Source organism: Ursus americanus, chromosome 13 (genome assembly GCF_024610735.1).
Source record: "Ursus americanus isolate L20-20 chromosome 13, mUrsAme1.1.p, whole genome shotgun sequence".
NCBI classification, from domain to species: domain Eukaryota; kingdom Metazoa; phylum Chordata; class Mammalia; order Carnivora; family Ursidae; genus Ursus; species Ursus americanus.
This window is the reverse complement of record NC_142139.1, coordinates 63,367,645-63,384,228: the sequence shown is the minus strand read 5'-3', so window position 1 is coordinate 63,384,228 and position 16,584 is coordinate 63,367,645.

The following is a 16,584-nucleotide window of genomic DNA, read 5'->3' as shown; positions in this document are numbered from 1 at the left end:
AAAATTTCTTGAACAATTAAAAAAAAAACCTCATCAGAGGAGCACCTGGGTGGCTCAGTTGGCTCAGTCATGAGTTCAAGCCCTGCACTGGGCTCCATGCTGGGTGTGGAGCCTACTTGAAAAACAATAAATAAATAAAAATTAAATTAAATTAAATTAAATCTTTAAAAAAATCATCAGAAAATTTTATCTTCTTCAAAATCTCAAACATTGAAACATAATGTCTGACTAACTATTTTGTGAAATTACTAAGTAGCGTTAATATTTGGCTACTTGAAAGAATTTCCTATAAATTCTGGTTTTCAGAAAGTAATTTTTGAATTCCTCAGATATTTTGTATGTAGTAAAACTAGGTCTGTCTGCTAAATACCCATATGCAAATAAAGTTCACTTGAGCTAATGGGTTAGACTTGGGCAAACTTTCTGATGTATTGAGTGGCATTAATAAATGGGCAGGAAAAACTGTATATCTGATAAGGGGTTAATATCCAATATGTAAGAGAGGCATACAACTCAATAGCAAAAAACAAACAATACAATTTTAAAAATGGGCAAAGAAACGGAATAGATATTTTTTCACAGAAGGCATACAAATGGCCAACAAATACATGAAAAGGTGTTCAACGTCACTCATCATCAGGGAAATATAAGTGTAAACCACAATGAGATAGCACCTCGCACCTGTTAGAATGGCTGTCATCACAAAGAGAGGAGGTAGGAAGTGTTGGTAAGGATGTGGAGAAAAGGGAACCCTTGTGCACAGTTGGTGAGAATGTGAATTGGTACAGCTATTATGGAAAACAGCATGGAGGTTTTAGCTCAAAAGCTAAAAATAGACCTACCGTACAATCCAGCGATCTCATTTCTGGGTATATACTTAAAAGGAAATGAAGTCACCACCTTAAAGAAATACCTATGCTCTTATGTTCATTGCAGCATTATTTGCAATAGCCAAGATATGGAAACAACCTAAGCATATATTGACGGATGAATGGATAAACAGACTATGGTATGTATATAGAATATTTTTCAGCCTTTTAAAACAATGAAGATCATACCTTTTGTGACAGTGAAACTAAAGGATGCTAAATGTAATAAGCCAGGCACAGAAAGGAAGAAATTATATGATTTCACTGATATGTGGGATCTAAAAGAGTCAAATGAATATAAAGCGGAGAGTAGAATGGTGGTTAGTAGGGTCAACAAGATGGGGGAAATGGGGAGACGTTGGTCAAAGGATATAAAGTTGTAGTTATATAGGATGAGTAAGTCTAGGGATCTAATGTACAGCATGGTGACTATAGTTGATAATACTGTGTTGAATACTGGAAATTTGCTAAGAGAACAGATTTTGGGCGCTCTCACTACAAACAAAAATATGGCAACTATGTAAGGAGATACATTCATTAGCTTGACTGTACTAATCATTTCACCATATAGATGTATATCAAATCGTCATGTTTTACACCTTCAATGTATACAATTTTTATTTAAAAAATGGACAGAAAATAGAATTTCCAAATTCATGACAGATGTGAATATCCAGAATTCAAGAATGAGAAGTTAGAATCCCTGGGAATTTCCAGGATTTCCCAAAGTCATGCCTTTTTTTGTAATTTTTAGTACTTTATGAGTTTAAAACTAATGAGTGACCATAATAACAAATAGTGAATTACTGTGATGGTGTTATACACAGGTTTTCTATACAGAAAAATCTACCCCATGTAATAAATGCCTAGTTTATATAAACTGATATATTATGAAAAGATTATACATTTCAACAACAGGCAAAACAATGTTTTCTTTTTTCTTTTTTTTTTTAAAGATTATTTATTTATTTATTTGACAGAGATTGAGACAGCGAGAGAGAGAACACAAGCAGGGGGAGTGGGAGAGGAAGAAGCAGGCTCCTAGCGGAGGAGCCTGATGTGGGGCTCGATCCCATAATGCTGGGATCACGCCCTGAGCCGAAGGCAGACGCTTAACAATGCTGCCACCCAGGCGCCCAAAACAATGTTTTCTTGATATAAACATTTGATAATAAAAAAACACCAAAAGAAGGGACCATTAACACCAAATAAAGGCCAAATGAAAATCCCTCAAAATTTGAAAGAAAACACAAATATTTCATATTTAGAAGTTGTCATTCAAAAGTAAAATTTTAAGGCACAATAAACATTAATTTTCCTTTCCAATATTTTTGATCTCTGTTTTGGGACCAATACTTCAGATGTAGAGAAATTTCTTTCATTTTAAATCGATACTGGTAGAATTGTTAAGGGTGCATCCAAAAGCCTCTCCAGGTTGGATATCAGGGTTTGTGCTGCTTCATTTAAACACATTTCCTTTTTTAATGTTAAAAATAATTTGTTGTTCCCTGTTTTGGTTTTGCTATTGAAGTCAATATTGCTTGGGGCGCCTGGGTGGCACAGTCAGTTAAACAACTGACTCTTGATTTCGGCTCAGGTCATGATCTCAGGGTTGTGAGATCGAGCCCTGTGTCAGGCTCTGGCCTCAGTGTAAAGTCTGCTTGAGATTCTCTCTATCACTCTGCCCCTCCCCTCGCCTGTGCTCTCTCTAAATAAATGAATAAATAGGGGCACCTAGGTGGCTCAGTCGGTTAGGCATCTGCCTTTGGCTCAGGTCGTGACCCTGGCATCCTGGGATCAAGCCCCACATAGGGCTCCTTGCTCAGCGGGGAGCCTGCTTCTCCCTCTTCCCCCTGCTCTCTCTTGCTCTCTCTCTCTCTCTGTCAAATAAATAAAATCTTTTAAAAAATAAATACATAAATAAATAGATAAATGAAATCTTTTAAAAGAAGAAATCAATACTGCTTCTGCTAATTCAGATTTGAGATCAATTTCTAATTTCATATTGAAGCATTCTGTGACAAGTTTCACATCTTATTCTCTGCATTTTTTTTAAAAGATTTTATTTATTTATTCGACAGAGAGAGAGACAGCCAGCGAGAGAGGGAACACAAGCAGGGGGAGTGGGAGAGGAAGAAGCAGGCTCATAGCAGAAGAGCCTGATGTGGGGCTCGATCCCATAACGCCAGGATCACGCCCTGAGCCAAAGGCAGACACTTAACCGCTGTGCCACCCAGGTGCCCCTTCTCTGCATTTTTTTTTTTGGTAAAATATTTATAAAAAACTATAGTCTGTAGATAATATTCGAACACTGGAAACCCCTGGTAAATATTATTGGGTAGTATTTCAATAGCATAACATTTGAGTACCCTAGTAAATTTAATAGCACTACCCAGAATCACGTGTTGGCATTGCCAACTTAAGGACTTATTTGGCTTCCAAAACTTGTTATTTCTTAGAACGTCACTTATAGGATTTTTATACATATTCAAACTTAGTAATATCAATTTTATTTGCAAGAATGATTTACCTATCGTTAAGAGCAGACTGGCCCCATAAACACACATTGACAGCAAGGCAACTATGAGCAAGACTGTTTGGTGCTGTGATTGCTTTCCTACTTCATGTCCTCTTCCTGGTTCTCACACATGTCAACCTTATCATGGAATCCACTTGTCAGCATGTCCTTCTGCTTTTAACTTGGTGCCAATGGATTCCTTTGAACCCAGACTGTTTGATGATTGTTAAGCATCAATTCTCACAGGAGAATTACCATTTTTCTTGACTTTCTGACTGATTTTCCTTGGAATTCAGGAAAGTGTAAATTCCCAAGAAATTCCAGGAAGGAATTCCTGTATGAAAACACTAACAAGAGATGCTGGCCTTCAATAAAGTAGTTCTTTATTGCTACAGTGGTGGCTAGTCCCACTGTGTATCTAGGAGCTGTTAGAGGTCCAACCTGAGTCTACCCTGGGAAGCAAGCACACCTAGGTTTACCCAGAGGCCTCGTGAGATGGGCCTGCCAGAGACCAATATTTTTTTTTGGCTTATCTTGTTGTACATATTTTATTTTTTACCTTGCTTAAATACACAAGAACATAAGGTTTACCATTTCAACCATTTTTAAGGGTTTAGCTCAGTGGCATTAAGCACATTCACGTTACTGTGCGACCACCCGTCTCCAGAACATTGTCATCACCCCAAACTGAGACTCTGTACCCATTGAACACTAACTGCTCATTGTCCTCCACCCTTAATCCCTGCCTACCCCCGTTCTACTTTCTGTCTCCATAGATTGACTATTCTAGGTGCCTCCTGTAAATGGAGTCATACAATATTTGTCCTTTTGTATCTGGCTTATCTCACTTAGAATAACATTTTCAGAGTCCATCTATGTTACAGGATGTGTCAACAGAGGCCAATTTTTAAAGGGCTCTAAAATATTCTCAGGAATATTTTATTCCTGAGGAGGCAAGGAAGGCAAGCACAATGGCTGGGCCTTAGAACAATACCTTAGTAGTCAGAGTGCTGGGATGCTTCTGAGTACGATTGGAAACTGCTCCTGAGAGTAGTTCTCTAACTCAGCTTCTTTGGACGCTGAGTCCCGTGGAGAGAAGGGGCTGAAGTAAGAGCACAGGGGAAGGTTTCATTGTAAGCTCTGTGGGCAGGAAGCTCTATAACATTGTAGGACCAGTAGCAGGAGGTGGGGCTGGCATTTCATGAGCATCAAGAGACAGTACACGTGGTATTGGCATTCATGTTCTCTGAGTGGGCCCCATGGATAGAGGCAGTAGAGAGATATTAGCTTCATATGGGCTCATAAGTAGTGAGGGCTGGGTAGCAGATATCATTACTGGATCAGAAAAACATGAAAATGGTAGATACTCCATTGGTATTGGGAGAATTTACCCATTAGCATATATGATACATCTTCTGGAAACTCCTAGAATTGGAGGGTGAGAGAGGCATTGGAAGTTGAGAGAAAGAGACAAATGAAATATTACTGTGTGATCACTGATAACTCTGAGGCTGAGTTAGCTTAAGAAAATTGGTGTCACCATAGCAATGTATGACTCAAGAAACTGAAAAGAACAAAACCATGCATAATGAATGATTATGACCCTCGGCATACAGGGCTCTTCTCTCCCTTTACGAACAGAACAAAAGATTTTTTTAAAAAAGATTTCATTTATTTGTCAGAGAGAGAGAGAGGGAGAATGAGCACAAGCAGGGGGAGTGACAGGCAGAGGGAGAAGCAGGTTCCGCGCCAAGGAAGGAGCCCGATGTGGGACTTGATCCCAGGACCCTGGGATCATGACCTGAGCTGAAGGCAGACGCTTAAACTACTGAGCCACCCAGGTGTCCCCACAAGATTTTAATTAGCAAGTGGCTGACCATCTCTTTGGTCACAAGTGGTGGATATAGAAATGCTAGAAGAGTCCACTTATACTTCTTTTTATGACCAGAAGAGATCTATTACTTCCTTTAAGGTTTTTGAGATGGGACTAGCAGGAATTTGAGTCAACTAGAAGTCCCCAATAATCTTGAAAGACTTCTCAGATGAGACTGTGAAATATCCGGGGACATTTGGCCAAGAATTCAAAAAGAGTTGATGCCCATCAAGGATTATGTTGAACAGTCTACCATGTTTTACCCTTAGCCGTAAGAGTCTGTTTCAGAGCACATGGCATAGTCGCTACCTTCTGACTTTGTGCAAACCATTACCAGCATTAACTATTGCTTAGTGTGAGCAAGGTTACTAGGGAAATGTTTCTAGGAATGATAGTGTGATTGCCTCATACAAGGTGATATATAAGTAGTCACGCTGAAGTCTTGTGTATGGTTCTATCTCCTTAATCAGTTTCTCTTAAGACATTCACCAATATAGCATTCCTTCCCATTAATCCTTCAGGCTTGATCAACATGGAAAACAAGATGACCTATGGAGGTGACACATTATAAGCTGGGGTATTCAATAGTACATGATTCACGCCATTCTTATTCATAATACTGTAGACAGGCATATAGATCTAAGTACCAAGCAAATATTCCATCGCTGCATGTGTAACCCACACGTGTAAGAAGACATGAAAGAGTAAAGTAGTTAAACCCCATGGGGCAGCAGGCGGCTGCTTTTAACTCTAGCAGCAGTGAGGGCAGGGGGTGGGGCGGTGAGTGAGGGAAGTTTCATGGTGGAAGACAGGGCGTAATCATGGAAAAACTGGCTGCTGCGTGAGGAGGGAGTCTTTCAGGCTGCACTTGGAATTAAAAGCTATTACACCATCTGTAATAGGACGTGCGGGGGCTGGGCAGAGTGAGGGCCAGTAATAGAGTCCTTTGGCGTTGGAGGAGAATTACCTCCACTGCATTTCCTGCATTTCTTGGTTTTTTGAAAGGCAAACAGAGAAATCACTAGAGCAATAAAAATGCTCTTCGTGTTTTTGAGGCACAAATAGGGAGAGTGATTTTTGAGCCATTGCAGATAGCCACTGGGTGCACTTCAAAACCAAAAAGCAAATGGACTCTTGTGGGACCCACGGGGAAAGCAGGTGTCTGGGCAATGCTGTCCACACAGCTGCCCCACCCAGACCTATGCAAGTCATGCTAGACCCCTTCGGTTTCTTCCTCTCACCTTTAAGTGGATTGTTTCCAGTTTTTTCTCTTAAGAACTGTGTCGCTATGGGCATGTTATACTCCTGGTGCATCTGTGCAAGAATTTCTATAAGATACCACGAAACTGTTTTTGAAAGTGATTGGACCAACATAAAAATGAAACACAATGTATGAATCTTGAATTGGGGAAAAATGTAAAAGATAGACTTGGGACAATTGGGGAAATTTGAATATGAATATTGGGTGATACTGTGGACTTACTGTTATTTTTTAAAATGTGAATGATATTAGAGTTACATAAGAAAATGTCCTTTCCTTAGTCTTTCTTTTTTTTATTTTTTAAACTTAATTAATTAAGAATTTATTTTTTTAAAGTAGGCTCCACCCCCAGCATGGAGCCCAACATAGGGGCTCATACCCATAACTGTGAGATTGAGACCTGAGCTGAGATCAAGAGTCAGACGTTTAATTGACTGAACAATCCAGGTGCCCCCGGCCCCCATCTTAAGAGTATTTAAGAATAAAATGCAAAGATATTTATGGTTCATTTTCAAATGGCTCAGTGAAACAGTATATATGGAGATACAGAGAAAGAGAAGAGAGAGAGAGACAGGAAGCGAATGTGGCAGAATTGTTGATTGATCATATTTATGTGTGTTTGAAATTTTTCAGAGTTGTGAGAAGAAAAGATGGTTGAAACTGAGTTTAGTTAGGAAAACAGAAACCACTCTAGGTATTTCAAAGACAGAGACTTGAATATAAGGAATTGGTTTCAAAGGCATCAGGAGGGGTGGAAGAGCAAAAGGAAGGAGGCGGGGCTGGAGGACCAAAAAGGGAGAATCGTTGATTCCCAGAATCAGAAGGTGCCAGAGCCTTGGGGCTCAGCCCCCAAGCCTTTGCTGGCTGCACTGAGACACTATTCTAGTTGGTTCTGGATCCACTGGAGAGACACTACCTCAAACAGGGCTAGAACACCGCCCTTCCATTGCCACTCCAGTTTCATGGGTAACTGCCATCAGGGTCAGAGCTGGAAACAAAAGCTTCCCTCTTCCTTCCACCTTCTCATCTCCACCTTGCACTGGCAAAGCCTCACGAGAAGCCAGCAGGCAAGGGATCTTGGGAAATGTATTTTGCAGAGGGAATCATACGGGTCCAGAGCACAGCCTAGAAAGAGGATATGGCATTCAGAGGCATTGGGTAGAAATGGGCACACACTCCCACCAATGGTAAACAAGAGTTCCCTCTGCACCACGTCTTTGCTACCATTTGGTATTGTCTGACTTTGAAATTTTTAATCCGGTAGTTTTAATATGCATATTTACCCATCCTTCACAGCAAGCTTTCGTGTTTCTTCCTTGGAGAAGTTATCTCTGACCCTAATCAACTTCTCCTGCTATCCTCTCTGTATTCTGTACTTCTCCTGAATTACACTCCTCCCAATTAATAACTACATGTTCGTTTGTGAGATTATTTGATTAATATCAGTCTACTCCGTCATTGTGTAAATTCTACCAGGTGGGATGCAGCTCTTATTTTCTGCTGAATTTCTAGTACTCAGTGCATTGCCAGACACATAATAGGTACTCAGTTTACATACTGAATACATGGATGAAGAAGGATCAGATATGACTACCAATCCTGTGTGATACAAGAAGAGGGCCTGGATTGGACTGAGAAGAGGAACACCCACCAGGCACAGCTGGGCGAGGGCTACATCAGTCACTGAGGGGCTAGCGGTTAATGTCAGAACCCCAAGGAGTTGTGCCATTTTTCATCATTTGTTCTGTATATTTTATAATTTGTTGTAAATATCAATTGTTCACAAATTGCATGTGATTCCCTCTGAGGTCATGATTCATTCACAATCAATGGGTTTTGAAATTCAGGGTAAAAAGAAGGCCTCTAAATAGAGTTTGGTAGAAAGAGTAGCTAAACTAATTGGAGCCACACGAATGGTAACCAACAATCCTAAAGAGTTTCTGAAGACTTGGGAATTTCGGTGCTAAAACCACGAAACTCCTGGGAAAACCCAGGGTTGGACTGGTCAGCCTAGCTAAATACCATTTGCAGTTACTACCCTGGGCCCCTGCTGGGAAGCCGTGAAAGCATCAACCTTTAAAGGACAGGATCTAACCTTGTAGGAATGCATTGATTCTTACACCAGATTGATGACAGCATCAGAGCTGTTAGTTAATTTTACGGGGCCTGTGTTCACAGGCCTAGGTTTGTGCATGTGTGCATTTTGGAGGGATTTTTACTTATTGTTTGTATTTTCTAATATTCATGCCTGATGTGACTGGACCAATCAATAATTTCCAGTGGATAATGTCGAATATGTTAAGGGAAAAATAAAAACTCTAAAGAAAGAAACAAGGACAATGGTAAAAGTACAGCCACAGGAGTGGTGAAGCTTTTGGTCAATTTGGGCATGGGTGACCCTGTCGTTGTGTAGTGAGCTATGGGCAGTGGACAGATCTGTCATTTAGAAGCCACGCCCATCTGTCACACCAGAAAAGGGAGCTATTGCTTATGAGACACAACACCTGTGTTCATCAACATAGACTGTCATGGACCAAGAAGTCAGGAACTGAGTTTCCAGAAGGCATCTTCAGGCTGTAGAGTCAACCTTGTGAATGCCAGTTCCATTGGATGATGAAGTGGCTCAGTAATGGCTTCATTTTGTTGGGGGGTTAATTCGAGGGCTTTGGAAAACAGTTTTGTGACGTCGTATTTATGGATTGTATAGAACATCCAGTTGATTCCATGGATGACCTTTTAGTGGTGTCAAGGCAAATACTGCAGTGTTGTGAAGCCTCTCTCTTCTTCATGAGGCTCTCTCCTCCACTGACTTCTGTTGATACCCCTCCCTCTTGGTTTTAGTTCTGCTTCTCTGGTTGCCCTTCCTTCCTTCCACCCTTCTTCCCTTCTTAAATTTCTATATCGTACATATATATTTTATTGTAGTAAAAAACACATAACGTGAGATCTACCCTCTTGATAAAACAATGTCGTACTGCAGATCTCTAGAACTTTTCTGTCTTGCATGGCTGAAACTCTATACCCATTGGACACAGTTCTCCATTTCCCCTTCCTGCAAGCCCTTGGCAACCACCATTCTGCTTTCTGTTTTCTGACTGCTCTTTCTCGTCCTTTGGGCTCCTTTTAATCCCAAGGGGCCTATCCTTGTCGTCAGGGCCATCGTGTCCCTGCTAGTTCTCTCCTCACCGAACACACTCTTCCCAGGGTGACCTCATCATAGCATCATTTCTAATAGCAAAAACATGATTTTGAAAGAACTCCATGGTTCAACAGTACAGGATTGGATAAATATGGGTTATTATTTAAGTGGAATACTATGCACCATTTGATGAAAATTGTATTGTACAGGTACATTTATTGACATAGAGAGATGGTCACAGTATTGCTTAGTTAATAAACCATGTTATAGCATTGCATGTATAATGTGATCCCACTTGTGTAAAAAAATAGGTAAATATACAGTGACACTTGAATGAATGTTCACCAAAAATATTAACAGTATTTATCTCTGTTTGGCAAGCTAATGCATGATTTAAGCATTATTTCTGCTTGTCAGCAAACTCTAGTTTTTCTACAAGGAACATATATTTCTAGTGTAATGGAAAAGAAATATATGTTGTATGAAAAAATTCTCTTAGGATCTGAATCCCGGTCAGCCAGTTGACTGCATAAAACTCTGCAATAAATATTTAACCAATCATTTCAGGTGCAGAGTCAGCTCTGCTCAGGGAAGGAGGCCATGTCAGTGACTTACCGGTCCTTCTTAATGACAAATTTTTCTTGTTTTGATAGAAGCCCACTTTTTTTCCCCTGAGAACTCATTGTGCTATGGAGCAGTAATCAACAGATAAGGAATGATCAGGCCTTGAACACAGTGTTATTTTATTGTTCCAACTATGATAAGAGCCAGCCTCGCTGCAAAGTGGGATCAACCCATTGCATTAATCAACTCCAAAGACACCAAAGCACTCACTTTGAACTGCTTGTCTAGCCCCTGGACATATGTAACAGGCACCAGAGCTTAAACATCGAGGTGAATATTCTTTCTTTTTTTAAAGATTTATGTATTTATTTGAGAGAGAGAGACTGCATGAGTGTGGGAGGGACAGAGGGAGAGGGAGAGAAAATCTCAAGTGGACTGAGTGCAGAGCCCGCCACGGGGCTCGATCCCAACACCCTGAGATCATGACCAGAGCCGAAACCAAGAGTCGAACACTTGACTGAGTCATCCAGGCGCCCCTAGATGAATGTTCTTGAAGTTACAGCTTCAATTAGATTGTTATTCAAAATCTTTTTGGAAGTCCTTTTTGGTCAATAATAATGGCTATCCTTTGGTAAGCACTGGCTGTATGTGACTGCTTTACATGCGTTATCTCATTTAAACCACCTTATAAAATTAGTGGCATTCTGATTTTATAGAGGAGACTGGCATGGAGAGGTCAAGCCACTTGCTGAGGTCATTTAGTAAGTTGCAAAGCAGATTTCAGACCCCTTCTGCCTGGCTCCAACTCTGTGTTGGAAACTTGTCTCTGCTGTGTCCAGATCCACACTGAAAACCCGTCCTGTATCTTTATAGGCAGCCATGTTTCTGACCGAAAACATTAAATGCCTAGTTCCATCATCTGCCTTGTCCTGCAGGTTTTACTCAGAACGACTTCAGAGTTGAAGATTAGCCACCAGAGGTAACACTTAAAAGAATGTCCTTCAGGTTCTGAAGCCCCGAATCTTCAAAGAAGTGTTCCCCAAATGAAATAAGGAACAGAAAATCATCACAACTGCTCTTTAACCGTCCAAGGGATGGCTGTGAAGAACATCACCCATTTGAACAAGTGATTCCAAGTCTTCTGGTGAAAAGCAATCAGTTGTGTTCTTTAAAATTCTGTGACTTTGAGGGTCTGAGTGGGATTCTTTAGAAATCCATGGCTTTCAGTCAGAGACACTGGGCTCCATCCCTTAGCAGCTATGTGATCTTGGGCTTGTCACTTAACCTTTTTGAGTCTCAATTTCCCCATCTTTGAGGGGAGTCTTATACCAACTTCATTAAGTTGTTTTGAGGATGAATGATTGGGGACCCAGTCTCTCACCTGGTCTATAGTCATTCTTCATAGGGTATGAGCTCTGAGAGTTCCTTGTGCTATAAAGTAGTTTTGATCTTTACATGGCTGATTAACTCACGGAGGTAGTATCTTTCAGTGCAAGTTTTATACATGAAATGAGGTGCCAAGTTAACAGCCCAGGAAAACAGAAGGCTTATGTTTTTCCGCATAATAAACTGTGAAGAAATGAGCTGGGCCAGCTTTCCAGCCTCGCTATGAGCGCGGTGTGCCTATAAACCACACCATGTACACACCAAGTCTTCTCTGAGACACTGGGTCCCTCTGACTGAGGAGTGGAATGCTATGATGATCCAGAAATTTTCTAGAACTTGTAGCTAAGCTCTAGAAGAGCCCGGTTTGTTCAGTGCAGCACTTGCAGGGAAATCTTGTTATGTGCCCGACACTGGGTATTGGGGGTTCAGAAGTAAGACCACCCCCCACCAGGCTTCTCAGTCTTGGGCATTGACAGAAGCACGAGCCGATCACTCTAATAGCCCACGGCAGAGCCAGGAGTGAAGTTTTCCCGGGGTGCTCTGGGAGCCCAGAGGGGAGATGTTCACCTTCTCCCCTTACAGAAGCCTGGGACTGACATATTTCAATATTATCAAGAGCAATACAAGCTCCAGTGGGGCTCCCAAGTGGGCTTCAAGAATATAACAGACATAGTACAGGGAGCAAAAGACTCTCCAGGAGTTAGTCCGTTCCCATCTCCCACCTGGATGTCAAAGAAATTGCTTAGTCCACACAGGGCTGGGGCACGGCTTTGGGCAACTTATGAATAGAATAAGTGCTTCACTTGCTCTGGCTCAGGACCTGCTATAAACAGACATCGAGGGGAAAAGTGAGCGAGATGTTGCCTGATGGCCAGTCTAGCGCAGTGGATTCATTCCCTAGGGCCACCGTGACAAATGACCACACGCTGGATGGCTTGAAATAGCAGACATTTATTCCTCACAGTTCTGGAGGCTAGAAGTCCCAAATCAAGATGTCAGTAGGGCCATGCTCCGTCTGAAATGCTGGGTAGAATTCTCCTTGCCCCTTCTTAGCTTCTAGTTGTGGCCAGCAACCGTTCCCCTTCATTGGCTGACAGCTGTATCATTCCAGCCTGCCTCCACCATTACATGGCATTCTCCCTGTGTCTTTGTGTCGTCTTTCCACGAGGACACCAGTCACACTGGATCAAGAGCATGACCTACTCCAGTATGACCTCATCTTAACTAGGTATATCTGCAACACTCTATTTCTGAAGGAGTCACATTCTGAAGGACTGGGGACTAGGACCTCAGCATATCTTTTGGGGAACACAATTCAACCCATAACAGGGAGACAAGGTGACCACACCAATGTGAGGGCATGTCAGCACTCCTCCAAGTCCCTCCCTCCCCCTTCCCTCTGTGTGTCCCTTCTCAGCTTCCGTGTGCCTGCAAGTGCTCTGCCTGCCTGGGAGTTCACATCCTTCAGAGCAGCCCTTAACCTCTTGCCCAAGAGGAACAAATTTAGGTATAATTTAGACTCCAAAGCTCCCCGGGGTTGAGGCTGAGCCTGGGCCTTTTCTCCTTATTTGGCTTCTTCTCCTTTCCTCTCCTATTGGCACCCCCTCCATTCCCTTCCTTAATAAATCCTTGTACCTGAGTCCTCATCTAGGGGCCTGCTTTTGGAGATGATAGCAAATAACTGTAATACAAGGCAAAATAGAACAAGGGCAGACAAAGTACACGGGGACTTCAGAGGAGGAACTGGAAGAGCCTACTTGGATGAAAGAATCGGGAGACTGGCTGGCAAGTGATAGCCTTAATAAAAAAAGGTGGAGGAAGAGGGAGCATGAAGGGGATTATAAACTTTTCAGAAGAGACACAGCCGACTGTGAGGCTAACATGGCATCCACCATCCCCTAGCATTTGGAAGAGTCACTGAACAGTTTCCAATGATCTCTCCAGATGCACATCTCCGGTCCCGCTCTGGGAAGCCAGAAGAGAGAATATAAGGAGCTGGGGATTTTCCTGTCTTTTTCTGGGGGACAGTTTCCTAAACCTGTCCCGTTGGGACACATCATACTGTACGGTGAAAGGAGCGTGGGAGGCACCTGGGTGGCTCAGTCGTTAAGCGTCTGCCTTTGGCTCAGATCATGATCCCAGGGTCCTGGGATTGAGCCCCGCATCGGGCTCCTCTGCTGGGAGCCTGCTTCTTCCTCTCCACTCCCCCTGCTTGTGTTCCCTCTCTTGCTGGCTGTCTCTCTTTGTCAAAGAAATAAATAAAATCTTTAATAAAAAAAAAAAAGAAAGGAGCGTGGATGTAGAGATGGAAAGGCCTGGGATCCTGCCTCACTCCCATGTGCTGCTTACCTCTTGGGCCTATGTCTTGCATTAGTGAAATGAGATGGTGGGGCCACCCACCTTCGGTCACGTTCTGTGAGTTTTGGTGAACTCCATTCCCATGACTGAGCTGGGCCTCAGCAGGAGCTGCAGAAACATTGCAGTGTATATAGTCTTTGTGTCGAGTGGAGAGCGTTGTGCCTCTCTTTGAAAAGTGATGATGTTTTATCAAGTTTGTCTTCCAACTCTTACGCCCCCCACCCCCAGCTTTTGGTAACTTCTCTCTAATCTCCTCCAGTTGGAACCAAGAAGAATAATATAGAATCGTTAATCAACTGTGAATTACTCTTTAGGGTGAAGGAGTTTAGGTTAATTTATTACCTATCCTAAACATTCGGAAGTAAAACCTTCTGACTGTGACTCCTCTTAAAGGAATTGAAAGCACCCACAAGCAGGTAGGAATGTTCTTTGTTTCAATTCTGGAGATGAGCCATTGTTTCTAAAAATCACACTTTGATGAGCATCAGAGGAGCCTGAAGTTACACCTGACGCAAGCTTCCTGGGACAGCTGGAGTTAGGTGGGGTGGGATGGCCTCCATCCACCCCCTCTTCTCCCGACAGAGCTGAGTTGCTATATTTGGGGGGGGGATCTGGGGTCCAGACACCTGTGCTTGGGATGGCTGGGCAGCCCTCTCTCTCTGAAGCCTCCCTTACCAAGTCCCGGCTCTTTGCCTGAGCTTAGGGGCAGGCCCTGTCGTTTTTCACCATCTCTAGACTCTCTGATTCTGGAAACGCAAACAGAGCCTTTCTGGAAGTGGTCTCTCTCCCTCCATGCTACTGAAGTTGGGTAAGAGTGCTCTTGATTTCTGGGGAGGCCACCCTCACAGTCTCGTGGTTCCAAGTGTCTGCTGTCCCAAGTCCCCTGCTCCTCAGGACGCCACAGACAGGAAGCAGAGAGCAGCTCATTGCTGTTTATGGACAGCTCAGGTGAGAGGGAGGCTGTGGGAGGTACAGAAAGAGCCTTAGTTCTGAGCAGTCAGGAGACTACTTTTGTGGGAGCCGAATCCTGTACCTCATGTGAGAAAAGGTTCTCAATATTGATACTGACAGTAGTCACAATAAAGGAAGGAGATGACGATTGTAAACATGTGTGCTACCTGGAAAACTCAGCCTACTCATGGCCATTTACATTGGTATCATTCCAGTTACACCAAAATGCCCATAATACTTATAATAATACGTGTATTTTTAAGTGTTTCGGATAATGTGATTTATACTTAACTCTCTCTATATATACTCAGCTTTCTGTTGCTATTTAATTTCCTCCCCTTGCTTCGTTGAAGTATAATACATATAATACCATTCCCCAACATTTTGGTCACCCCAAAATGTTTCCTTCTGCCCTGTTGTGGTCAAGCCCCTTACTCAATTCCTGGCCTAAGTGACCATGATCTGCTTTCTGTCCCAATAATTCACCTTTTCTAGAATTTCATAAAATTAGGATCTTACAATATTCAGTCCTTGTGTCTCATTTTATTTAGTGGAAAGTTTTGGAGACTCACCCATGTTTTACGATTTAATATTTTGTTCCTCTTTATTGCTAAGTAGTAGTCCATTTCTTGGATGTATCACAATGTGTTTTTTAAAATTAAATTCAATTAATTAACATATAGTGTATTATTAGTTTCAGAGGTAATTTAATGATTCATCAGTTGCATATAACAACCAGTGCTCATTCTATCAAGCACCCCCCTTAATGCGCATCACACAGTTACCCCATCCCCCCACTTCCCCTCCAGCAACCCTCAGTTTGTTTCCTAGAGTTAAAGAGTCTCTTATGGTTTGTCTCCCTCTCTGTTTCCGTCTTATTTTCCTTCCCTTCCCCTATGTTCATCTGTTTTATTTCTTAAATTCCACATATGAGTGAAATCATATGATATTTGTCTTTCCCTGACTTGCTTATTTCACTTAGCATAATATCCTCTAGTTCCATCCACGTCGTTGCAAATGGCAAGATTTCATTCTTTTTGATGGCTGAGTAATATTCCATTGTAGATACACACCACCTCTTCTTTATCCATTCATCTGTAGATGGACATGTGGGCTCTTTCCGTATTTTGACTATTACATCACAATGTATTTAAGCCATGTATCCTCCATTTGGATTGCTTCCAGTTTGGGAGCCAGTATCAGTAAAGCAGATATACACATTCACATACAAATCTTCATGCGGGCACATGCTTTCATTTCTGTTGGGTTAACACAGGGCTGTATTCATGGGTGTGCAACATAGAAAAATACCATAATAGAAAGATCTTGTGCTTGGTTCAATGTTCTCCTTTGTCGTCTTGAGCAGTGGTGCCCTTTTGTAACCCCACCAGCAAAGTCTGAGAGTTCCAGTTGCTCTGCGTCTTCATCAGTTTCTGTTTCTTTCTACCATAGTTATGTCTTCGAACCTTTAAAACTAGAGAAGGGATTGGGATGTTGTGAGAGTCTTAATGCTTACCCATGAACATGCTCCCCACCCTGCCACCCCTCACCATCTCTCCTTTGGACTTTGGCTTCCATGAATTAACAAGAGGCTAAATAAACCCGTGGGGAAACGAATAGCAGATTTCATGGAATCATGAGGTTATACAATCGTGGTGCTCTCTT